Below are 12,443 nucleotides of genomic sequence, written 5' to 3'. Positions count from 1 at the left end.
CCCCAGGACTGAGTCCTGTCCCCTCTATCACACAGTCCCTGCTCCCCCATTACCGCTCACCAGTGCAGACTTCTCCTCCAGCTCTTACATGTGGAGCCGGCTGTACCCTAATGTGCAGAGTCCCGGTGCTCCCCCAGGACTGAGTCCTGTCCCCTCTATCACACAGTCCCTGCTCCCCCATTACCGCTCACCAGTGCAGACTTCTCCTCCAGCTCTTACATGTGGAGCCGGCTGTACCCTAATGTGCAGAGTCCCGGTGCTCCCCCAGGACTGAGTCCTGTCCCCTCTATCACACAGTCCCTGCTCCCCCATTACCGCTCACCAGTGCAGACTTCTCCTCCAGCTCTTACATGTGGAGCCGGCTGTACCCTAATGTGCAGAGTCCCGGTGCTCCCCCAGGACTGAGTCCTGTCCCCTCTATCACACAGTCCCTGCTCCCCCATTACCGCTCACCAGTGCAGACTTCTCCTCCAGCTCTTACATGTGGAGCCGGCTGTACCCTAATGTGCAGAGTCCCGGTGCTCCCCCAGGACTGAGTCCTGTCCCCTCTATCACACAGTCCCTGCTCCTCCATTATCGCTCACCAGTGCAGACTTCTCCTCCAGCTCTTACATGTGGAGCCGGCTGTACCCTAATGTGCAGAGTCCCGGTGCCCCCCAGGACTGAGTCCTGTCCCCTCTATCACACAGTCCCTGCTCCCCCATTACCGCTCACCAGTGCAGACTTCTCCTCCAGCTCTTACATGTGGAGCCGGCTGTACCCTAATGTGCAGAGTCCCGGTGCCCCCCAGGACTGAGTCCTCTCCCCTCTATTACACAGTCTCTGCTCCCCCATTACCACTCACCAGTGCAGACTTCTCCTCCAGCTCTTACATGTGGAGCCGGCTGTACCCTAATGTGCAGAGTCCCGGTGCTCCCCCAGGACTGAGTCATGTCCCCTCTATCACACAGTCCCTGCTCCCCCATTACTGCTCACCAGTGCAGACTTCTCCTCCAGCTCTTACATGTGGAGCCGGCTGTACCCTAATGTGCAGAGTCCCGGTGCCCCCCAGGACTGAGTCCTGTCCCCTCTGTCACACAGTCCCTGCTCCCCCATTACCGCTCACCAGTGCAGACTTCTCCTCCAGCTCTTACATGTGGAGCCGGCTGCACCCTAATGTGCAGAGTCCCGCTGCTCCCCCAGGACTGAGTCCTGTCCCCTCTATCACACAGCCCCTGCTCCCCCATTACCACTCACCAGTGCAGACTTCTCCTCCAGCTCTTACATGTGGAGCCGGCTGTACCCTAATGTGCAAAGTCCCGCTGCCCCCCCAGGACTGAGTCCTGTCCCCTCTATCACACAGTCCCTGCTCCCCCATTACCGCTCACCAGTGCAGACTTCTCCTCCAGCTCTTACATGTGGAGCCGGCTGTACCCTAATATGCAGAGTCCCGGTGCCCCCCAGGACTGAGTCCTGTCCCCTCTATCACACAGTCCCTGCTCCCCCATTACCGCTCACCAGTGCAGACTTCTCCTCCAGCTCTTACATGTGGAGCCGGCTGTACCCTAATGTGCAGAGTCCCGGTGCCCCCCAGGACTGAGTCCTGTCCCCTCTATCACACAGTCCCTGCTCCCCCATTACCGCTCACCAGTGCAGACTTCTCCTCCAGCTCTTACATGTGGAGCCGGCTGTCCCCTAATGTGCAGAGTCCCGGTGCCCCCCCAGTACTGAGTCCTGTCCCCTCTATCACACAGTCCCTGCTCCCCCATTACCGCTCACCAGTGCAGACTTCTCCTCCAGCTCTTACATGTGGAGCCGGCTGTACCCTAATGTGCAGAGTCCCGGTGCCCCCCAGGACTGAGTCCTCTCCCATCTATTACACAGTCCCTGCTCCCCCATTACCGCTCACCAGTGCAGACTTCTCCTCCAGCTCTTACACGTGGAGCCGGCTGTACCCTAATGTGCAGAGTCCCGGTGCCCCCCAGGACTGAGTCCTGTCCCCTCTATCACACAGTCCCTGCTCCCCCATTACCGCTCACCAGTGCAGACTTCTCCTCCAGCTCTTACATGTGGAGCCGGCTGTACCCTAATGTGCAGAGTCCCGGTGCCCCCCAGGACTGAGTCCTGTCCCCTCTATCACACAGTCCCTGCTCCCCCATTACCGCTCACCAGTGCAGACTTCTCCTCCAGCTCTTACATGTGGAGCCGGCTGTACCCTAATGTGCAGAGTCCCGGTGCCCCCCAGGACTGAGTCCTGTCCCCTCTATCACACAGTCCCTGCTCCCCCATTACCGCTCACCAGTGCAGACTTCTCCTCCAGCTCTTACATGTGGAGCCGGCTGTACCCTAATGTGCAGAGTCCCGGTGCTCCCCCAGGACTGAGTCCTGTCCCCCCTATCACACAGTCCCTGCTCCCCCATTACCACTCACCAGTGCAGACTTCTCCTCCAGCTCTTACATGTGGAGCCGGCTGTACCCTAATGTGCAGAGTCCCGGTGCCCCCCAGGACTGAGTCCTGTCCCCTCTATCACACAGTCCCTGCTCCCCCATTACCGCTCACCAGTGCAGACTTCTCCTCCAGCTCTTAGATGTGGAGCCGGCTGTACCCTAATGTGCAGAGTCCCGGTGCCCCCCAGGACTGAGTCCTGTCCCCTCTATCACACAGTCCCTGCTCCCCCATTACCGCTCACCAGTGCAGACTTCTCCTCCAGCTCTTACATGTGGAGTCGGCTGTACCCTAATGTGCAGAGTCCCGGTGCCCCCCAGGACTGAGTCCTCTCCCCTCTATTACACAGTCTCTGCTCCCCCATTACCACTCACCAGTGCAGACTTCTCCTCCAGCTCTTACATGTGGAGCCGGCTGTACCCTAATGTGCAGAGTCCCGGTGCCCCCCAGGACTGAGTCCTCTCCCCTCTATTACACAGTCTCTGCTCCCCCATTACCACTCACCAGTGCAGACTTCTCCTCCAGCTCTTACATGTGGAGCCGGCTGTACCCTAATGTGCAGAGTCCCGGTGCCCCCCCAGGACTGAGTCCTGTCCCCTCTATCACATAGTCCCTGCTCCCCCATTACCACTCACCAGTGCAGACTTCTCCTCCAGCTCTTACATGTGGAGCCGGCTGTACCCTAATGTGCAGAGTCCCGGTGCCCCCCCAGGACTGAGTCCTGTCCCCTCTATTACACAGTCTCTGCTCCCCCATTACCACTCACCAGTGCAGACTTCTCCTCCAGCTCTTACATGTGGAGCCGGCTGTACCCTAATGTGCAGAGTCCCGGTGCCCCCCCAGGACTGAGTCCTGTCCCCTCTATCACACAGTCTCTGCTCCCCCATTACCACTCACCAGTGCAGACTTCTCCTCCAGCTCTTACATGTGGAGCCGGCTGTACCCTAATGTGCAGAGTCCCGGTGCTCCCCAGGACTGAGTCCTGTCCCTCTATCACACAGTCCCTGCTCCCCCATTACCGCTCACCAGTGCAGACTTCTCCTCCAGCTCTTACATGTGGAGCCGGCTGTACCCTAATGTGCAGAGTCCCGGTGCTCCCCCAGGACTGAGTCCTGTCCCCTCTATCACACAGTCCCTGCTCCTCCATTATCGCTCACCAGTGCAGACTTCTCCTCCAGCTCTTACATGTGGAGCCGGCTGTACCCTAATGTGCAGAGTCCCGGTGCTCCCCCAGGACTGAGTCCTGTCCCCTCTATCACACAGTCCCTGCTCCCCCATTACCGCTCACCAGTGCAGACTTCTCCTCCAGCTCTTACATGTGGAGCCGGCTGTACCCTAATGTGCAGAGTCCCGGTGCCCCCCCAGGACTGAGTCCTGTCCCCTCTATCACACAGTCCCTGCTCCCCCATTACCGCTCACCAGTGCAGACTTCTCCTCCAGCTCTTAGATGTGGAGCCGGCTGTACCCTAATGTGCAGAGTCCCGGTGCCCCCCAGGACTGAGTCCTGTCCCCTCTATCACACAGTCCCTGCTCCCCCATTACCGCTCACCAGTGCAGACTTCTCCTCCAGCTCTTACATGTGGAGCCGGCTGTACCCTAATGTGCAGAGTCCCGGTGCCCCCCCAGGACTGAGTCCTGTCCCCTCTATCACACAGTCCCTGCTCCCCCATTACCGCTCACCAGTGCAGACTTCTCCTCCAGCTCTTACATGTGGAGCCGGCTGTACCCTAATGTGCAGAGTCCCGGTGCTCCCCCAGGACTGAGTCCTGTCCCCCCTATCACACAGTCCCTGCTCCCCCATTACCGCTCACCAGTGCAGACTTCTCCTCCAGCTCTTACATGTGGAGCCGGCTGTACCCTAATGTGCAGAGTCCCGGTGCCCCCCAGGACTGAGTCCTGTCCCCTCTATCACACAGTCCCTGCTCCCCCATTACCGCTCACCAGTGCAGACTTCTCCTCCAGCTCTTAGATGTGGAGCCGGCTGTACCCTAATGTGCAGAGTCCCGGTGCCCCCCAGGACTGAGTCCTGTCCCCTCTATCACACAGTCCCTGCTCCCCCATTACCGCTCACCAGTGCAGACTTCTCCTCCAGCTCTTACATGTGGAGCCGGCTGTACCCTAATGTGCAGAGTCCCGGTGCCCCCCAGGACAGAGTCCTGTCTCCTCTATCACACAGTCCCTGCTCCCCCATTACCGCTCACCAGTGCAGACTTCTCCTCCAGCTCTTACATGTGGAGCCGGCTGTACCCTAATGTGCAGAGTCCCGGTGCCCCCCAGGACTGAGTCCTGTCCCCTCTATCACACAGTCCCTGCTCCCCCATTACCGCTCACCAGTGCAGACTTCTCCTCCAGCTCTTACATGTGGAGCCGGCTGTACCCTAATGTGTAGAGTCCTGGTGCCCCCCAGGACTGAGTCCTGTCCCCTCTATCACACAGTCCCTGCTCCCCCATTACCACTCACCAGTGCAGACTTCTCCTCCAGCTCTTACATGTGGAGCCGGCTGTACCCTAATGTGCAGAGTCCCGGTGCTCCCCCAGAACTGAGTCCTGTCCCCTCTATCACACAGTCCCTGCTCCCCCATTACCACTCACCAGTGCAGACTTCTCCTCCAGCTCTTACATGTGGAGCCGGCTGTACCCTAATGTGCAGAGTCCGGTGCTCCCCCAGGACTGAGTCCTGTCCCCTCTATCACACAGTCCCTGCTCCCCCATTACCACTCACCAGTGCAGACTTCTCCTCCAGCTCTTACATGTGGAGCCGGCTGTACCCTAATGTGCAGAGTCCGGTGCTCCCCCAGGACTGAGTCCTGTCCCCTCTATCACACAGTCCCTGCTCCCCCATTACCGCTCACCAGTGCAGACTTCTCCTCCAGCTCTTACATGTGGAGCCGGCTGTACCCTAATGTGCAGAGTCCGGTGCTCCCCCAGGACTGAGTCCTGTCCCCTCTATCACACAGTCCCTGCTCCCCCATTACCGCTCACCAGTGCAGACTTCTCCTCCAGCTCTTACATGTCGCAGTTCCTACACAGAAAACCCTTCACTTCCTGCTCCTCCCCCATGTGACTGATCATGTGACGGTGACGTCATCACAGGTCCTGGCTGCAGACCTCCAGTATAGAGAGGGGGAATCTCTGCTCAGCTCGGGGTAAATGTTTCTTCCTCTCTAGCGCCCCCTCCGGCCACAGACATTTCCCACTAGTTTCTGTCCCGGGAGGAGGAGATGTTGGAGGGGACATGAGGGCAGTGAGAGGCATTCAGCAGACTCCGGGTCTGTAGGGCAGAGACCCCAATCCGGGACTGTCCGCTGTATCTGGGACGGTTGGGACCTCAGACCGTGTGTAGCTTCAGTGGAATTAGACGTTAGGTATTAGGCTGTGTGCACACTTTGCGTTTTTTACCGTTTTCACTGCGTTTTTTCCTCTGCAAAAGCGCTAAGAAAACGCATCCCATGCAATCCTATGGGATTCCGCAGTTGCTGTGCTAATGCTGGTGAATCGCATCGCTGTAACATCCGCAGCATGCTCATTCTTTGTGCGGAATTGTGGCGATTCCGCCGCCATAGAATTGCATTGAAACGCTCACTTTACACATGTGACTATGCCCACCGTGCGTAAAGTGAGCGCTCCATGTGCGGCTGGTACCCAGGGTCTGGAGGAGAGGAGACCCTGGAAGTTGCAGAGCCAGTGCTTCCTAGGTCAGTCAGCTCCTGCTCTGTCACTCCTCTCTTCCTGTCTGCTGCCCCTCACCCCACAGCCCCGCACCAGTGACAGCCAGACAGCAGCATACAGTATGCTAGCAGGTGAGGTCAGGAAGGGGGCCCGTGTAACTGTCACCTCACATGCGTGCAGCAGAGCGCCCCCCTGCTGCTGCTAGCAGTAATACTGCCGCCGGCTGTCATTCACCTAATTGCGTTGCATGTCCATCAGGGGCGCCCTCCCGCTCCTGGCCCCGGAGCAGTTGCATCGGTTGAATCGGCGGTATGTCTGCCCCTGGTTACTTACCTTGCGGACACAGAGCGTCTCCACAAGATAAATAGACATGCTGCAGTCTGGAAAGACGCAGCGCATGGCCGTAATTTTGGGTATGTCACCCGCGTCCCTGCACGCATAGTGGAGACAAGATGCCATTAATCCCCTCCACTATGCTGTAACATCTGGATGCCGCGGCTGTACTCAGCGTTCGGTCTGCAGCAAACCCTGAAAACATACGCTACATGGAGACATACCCTATTTATTTTTAACCCCTTAAGGACCAAGCCACTTTGTAGGTTAATGACCAGGCCTTAATTTACAATTCTGACCACTGTCTCTTTATGTCTATGAGGTAATATCTCTGGAATGCTTCAACAAATCCCGCTGATTATGAAAAAAAATTTTCAGGACATATTGTACTCCATGATAGTGGTAAAATTTCTTCAAAATTTTCTGGTGTTTTGTTTGTGAAAAAAAAAATGTAAATTTGGCAAAAATATTGAAAATTTTACTATTTTCAAACTTTTAATTTTTGTGCACCTAAATCAGAGCATTCTGTCACACAAAATACTTAATAAATAACATTTGTAAGGATTCGGACTCGCTTAGGTGCGGCGGGAGTCAAACATGAGGCACGTTCCTTTAAAATTTCACAGGGTTTATTACTCCATAAACCAGAGACAGCACATAAACAGTCCTTAGCTGGGCTGTGTTCCCTCAGGTCCTGTGCACACAGGTCAGGGCAATGTCCAGAGCAGCGCTCTATCTGCAGCCGCAGACACAGGAAGGCTTCTCCTTCCTTGGAACACAGACCACTCTCTGTAGTGTCGCACCTGGACACATGGAAGTCTGTCCACACTCTGCCAGACTTCCTCACAGTCTCTCTCACATGTGCCAAACACCTTAATTACATAGCCCTGTAACCACACCCATAGGTGAGGTATGGATCACATGAGCTGGTCACATGGTCAGGACTTCACCACATGTCCTGAACATACACATATCTTCAGGCAAAACGGAGTACATTCCGCACCCAGTGCACTAAATGACATCTTTAGTGCTCATGTACACTATAGGCAAAATACTCCGGGTTGCATCGCAGGGAGCATCCCTCCATGTGACATATCTCCCATTAACCACGCGTTCACCTGTCACACCACATATCCCCCTCCTCTGCCTAAAGCCGTGGGGCTTGGCACTTTCTATTACTCGACCAGAGATCCTTCTCGGTCGTCTCTGCCAGTCAAATCGTCTATCAAAGTCAGGCCCTGCTAGTGAACTCTTCAGTAGGCATCCCTTATCCGACTCTGTCTTGTTCTTTGATAAAGATGGGCCCACGTCAGAACACCCGCATCCCCGGCTGTCAGTATGGTGTTGCGACTCCCTTGCCCCCATACCTCTTGTCTGGACTGACTCTTTGTCACCACGTCTTCTACAGGGTCTCCTGCCTAGGTCACTCAGCTCTGAGCTAACTGAGGCATCACTACTTCCTCTTCCATCAGGCCACCTACTGTCCTCTCTCTGCTGGCCATTTCTCCTAAGGTCTATAAGGTCCCGAGAGCAGCCCTTCCATTTATCTCTATGTACTCTCTTATCTCCATCTTTAGGACTTCCAGTCTTAAGTGAACCTCTTTGCCTTTCTATACCGCGAGTTGAAGGAGGCGGCCATCTTCTTTCCATTTCCTCCAGCTCTCTACTGATCTGCTTCCTCTCAAGTCTTAGCTGCTCTACTTCTTTCAGGTATGACACGCGATACTCCAGGAGCATCCGGATATTCCCAAGGCTCTCCATGGACCCGACAACGAGGAATGGAACCATCCCATCTTCACCCTTGTCCTGGGTTTCGTCATTAGCCGGAATCCTCACTCTCATCACGCCAGACCTGTTCACCATGTCCTGCATCACTTTCCCAAACCTTCCGATGACTTTCCTCACCAGACCTCCGGGCACTTGAATGATGTCTTCTGCAATGCCGTGCTGACTTTGAACTTTCCTCGCACACTCTAGACATCGAGCGGCTTCTTTTTTTCCCAACAGGATCATCTGCCTTGTGCGGAGGCATTGTAGATGCATATCCCTCAGGATAGTAACCCGCTTCCTTGTGACTTCCTTAGATGACAGTATGACCAGCTGCTTCGTCTCTGGTGCCCAGATCACACTACATGCTTCTATAGCCTTCCTAAAGGCCTCATGCACACCTTCCTCAGCACAGGCTTCCTGCATGTCTTCTGGTACATCAATTACAACCTTGAAGGTCGTGGACTTGCTCTCACCCTGAACAGATGGCTCTGGGTTCCCTACGGACACTTCCCTCAAGATATCTGTCACGATTGGATGACTGTCTTGTGCAGCCCTTGGCTCACCATCTTCCTGAGATTTACAGTCTTCAGGACCCTTTTCCAAGATGGGCTTTGGCAGTTCTGCCTTGCTATCAGGCGGGCACGGCTGCTGTACATCTTCGCCCATCCACTTCTCCCGTAGAAGACCTTTTCCTACTCCACTGAGTTCTTGCAGAACTTTATCTCGCTCCTCTGCCAGGTAGCGACGCTCATCCTCTCTCCTGAGAATCTCCTGTTGATACTTCTCTTGGGCCTCTCTGCGCACCTCCATATCTTCCAACAGGGTCTTGTTCATGGTTTTACACGCTGACAGGTGACCTCTGAGCTCAGAGACTTCCTTCTCCAGCTCATCCACTCTGTGCTCAGTCACTTGTCTCAGTGCTTTGCCTGCCAAGAGCTCGGACTCTAGGTGGTGCAACCGCTCCACCTGCGCGGAGTTGGCGACTTCCAGACTCGCCACCTTCAGACACTCCCTCGCCAGCTGCTGACACATCTCTTCGCGCCCTTGCTCCAAGTCTCGTAGGTGCGCTTCTACCTGGTGCAAACTGTCATTACACTGAATTCGTGCTTCTGTCTGACAAACACTGTCTTCAGCCCTAGTGGTTGCTACTGGCAATAACATATTACAGTCACGCCTGGTACCTGTGTCACACCCCACCGCATGGGAAATGTTCATGTTGCTCTCTGTTCGGGTGTCAGGTCCACTCTTTTTAATTACCACACCACTATCAGTCTCTCTCTGGTACCCGTCAGGTGACATCATGTCTGTAAGTGGGGCCGACGCACTGTTCTCTCTGGTCATGTTTAACTTAGGCCTGTCAACTTTAGGAGGCGGACTTTTCACACCATTACCTCCCATACACATTATATCAACAGACACTTCTCCTTTTGTCCACCAGTCCCACAGGGCTTCTAAGTCCCGCCCTATTACCATAGTATACTGTAAGTCTGGGTCTACTGTCACTACATGGTACGTGGAACTCTCAGTCGTGTCAATGTAGAGGTATGCTGTCAAAAGTTCTTTATCGTCCCCACCAAAGCCATTCACTCTCGTCACCGTCCCAGGCGACACAGAACGTCCAGGAGTGGTTTTTAGCACAGATACCGGACTCCCAGGGTCTAACAATCCCATCACCCGTTCTCCATCCAGCCAGAAGGGGCACTGTAGTGTTGGTTCACTGACCGAGCTACTCACAGTCGTCTCATCTCCCAGCCCACCATCCGTCATGTCACGAGACGTCAGGTCCGTAAGTTGGGCAGATGTCCTTCTCCTTCCGGTCAGTTCTACCTCTGACCTGTCTACGTCAGGAGCCGTCACTATCTTAGTGTCCGCTGGCCCCACAGTCGAAGCATCTCCATCGTCCGACCAAACGTCATCAAACAAAACAAAGTCCCGGCCCCTCTCCCAGGCATAGACTAAGTCCCGTGGTATCCCTCCCCCTTGGCACTCACCACCTTTGGTCCCCTCAAACACTACTCTGTCTACTGCATAGTTCACCGTGACCCCGTGTTTACAGCGAACCCTGACGTTTTTCTCGGACAGAGAGAAAGTGAGAGGAGTTCCTGTCAGAGTCACCTGATTCTCTGATTCCAGCCGACCAAAGGCTCCTTCCCGGTGCAGCATCACTGTACACATCTGTGGCCCGTCATTACTACCTGGAAAGGATATTCCACATTCTGGAAAAGACCTGCACATACACTGCGGTACTCCAGACGTACCTACTGAGTCACCCAGTGCTGTCACTTCTTCAAACTTGGCCCCTTTCTGGACCACCACCCCGCTTTGGGTTTCCACCCCCTCCCGGGACTCCACCCCATTTTGGGTTACCACCCCAGGGCCACCGCCCCCTTTGGGGACTCCACCCCTTTACGGGCTACCACCCCGATTTGGGCCACCGCCCCCTTTTGGGACTCCACCCCTTTACGGGCTACCACCCCGATTTGGGCCACCGCCCCCTTTTGGGACTCCACCCCTTTTCGGGATCTCCCCATGTCTGTCCTGCAGAACCTCTTAGGCCACAGTTCACACAGTACAGTTTTTTTTTTCCTTCAGGCTGGTACTGGCCCTTTAAGCACGACACCACTTCTTTCTGGCACTGCCTCAGCTCCTGCCGTCGCTCACAAGCAGCTGCTGGTGTCTCTGCAGCTCCTGCTGCGTCGTCTTCGTGGACCCGCCGATCCACCGGAAGCCACTTGTTGCCCTCAAAAGGAAGAAAAAAACCACAAAAGCGCGCCCATAGGGCCTTACCAGTGCAGGTATAATGGGTATAAGGACATAATACAGGGTACTCACCCTTAATAGTTGTGTAAAGCCACAACTACTGTATCCGCTTAGTCATATGCCATAAAGCTGCAGCAGGATGGTGTAGACAGACAGCGTCTGCTACCAATGCTCAAATAGGAGATCCCAAAAAGAAAAAACATCAGGTCCCCGCGCTGTGAGACCTTCGTGAGCGTACTGAGCCACAGCAAGCACTTTCAGGATTTTTTTTTTTTTTTTGCAGAGAAGCGAGGAAAAGGGAAAAAAAAAACACAAGCACAGTCTCTCACTGACTCTGGTCAGTGCAACACGGATTCCTGTCCGTTACCTGCTGGTGTCAGCCACACAGGTTCTCGGGTACCTCTTCTCCTCATAGGCATCCCACAAATCTCCATACAGTCATTTCCTCTGACCTCGGTCAGTATTACTCACGATTTTCCATACCGTCTGTGCTCCTGGGAATCGCTGCCCGCATTCTCCACCAATTGTAAGGATTCGGACTCGCTTAGGTGCGGCGGGAGTCAAACATGAGGCACGTTCCTTTAAAATTTCACAGGGTTTATTACTCCATAAACCAGAGACAGCACATAAACAGTCCTTAGCTGGGCTGTGTTCCCTCAGGTCCTGTGCACACAGGTCAGGGCAATGTCCAGAGCAGCGCTCTATCTGCAGCCGCAGACACAGGAAGGCTTCTCCTTCCTTGGAACACAGACCACTCTCTGTAGTGTCGCACCTGGACACATGGAAGTCTGTCCACACTCTGCCAGACTTCCTCACAGTCTCTCTCACATGTGCCAAACACCTTAATTACATAGCCCTGTAACCACACCCATAGGTGAGGTATGGATCACATGAGCTGGTCACATGGTCAGGACTTCACCACATGTCCTGAACATACACATATCTTCAGGCAAAACGGAGTACATTCCGCACCCAGTGCACTAAATGACATCTTTAGTGCTCATGTACACTATAGGCAAAATACTCCGGGTTGCATCGCAGGGAGCATCCCTCCATGTGACATATCTCCCATTAACCACGCGTTCACCTGTCACACCACACATTTCACACGTGTCTACATTAGCACAATTTTTGAAACATAATTTTTTTTGTTAGGACGTTATAAGGGTTAAAAGTTGACCAGCGATTTCTCATTTTTCCAACAGAATTTACAACACCATTTTATTTTCAGGGACCACCTCACATTTGAAGTCACTTTGAGGGGTCTATATGACAGAAAATACCCAAAAGTGACACCATTCTAAAAACTGCACCCCTCAAGGTGCTCAAAACCACATTCAAGAAGTTTATTAACCCTCCAGGTGCTTCACAAGAATTGAATCAATGTGGGTGGAAAAAAATGAACATTTAACTTTTTTTCACAAAAATTTTACTTCAGACACCATTTTTTTTTCTTTTCTCAAGGGTATCTGGAGAAAATGAACCA

The 12,443-nt window shown here is 54.2% G+C and overlaps 3 protein-coding genes across 5 annotated transcripts in view; all 3 read right to left on the bottom strand.

Moving 5' to 3' along the window:
• The window catches only part of LOC141073603 (uncharacterized), a 58,504-nt gene extending 53,037 nt beyond the window's left edge, over positions 1-5,467 (bottom strand). Inside the window, exon 1 of the mRNA XM_073560898.1 lies at positions 5,408-5,467. The gene's annotated coding sequence lies outside the window, so the exon portion shown is untranslated. The remainder of the gene's footprint in view (positions 1-5,407) is intronic.
• Positions 1-12,443, bottom strand: part of LOC141073571 (uncharacterized) — a 700,581-nt gene that overhangs the window by 524,130 nt on the left and 164,008 nt on the right. The gene's annotated exons all lie outside the window — the stretch shown is intronic.
• LOC141074220 (uncharacterized) overlaps positions 1-12,443 on the bottom strand; it is a 345,885-nt gene that overhangs the window by 185,802 nt on the left and 147,640 nt on the right. The gene's annotated exons all lie outside the window — the stretch shown is intronic.

The sequence above is a fragment of the Dendrobates tinctorius genome, unplaced genomic scaffold (genome assembly GCF_039654945.1).
Source record: "Dendrobates tinctorius isolate UK_male_01 unplaced genomic scaffold, ASM3965494v1 ptg000014l, whole genome shotgun sequence".
NCBI lineage: Eukaryota > Metazoa > Chordata > Amphibia > Anura > Dendrobatidae > Dendrobates > Dendrobates tinctorius.
Note: the sequence above shows the minus strand (reverse complement) of the source record. Positions and strands in the feature narration are given on the sequence as shown.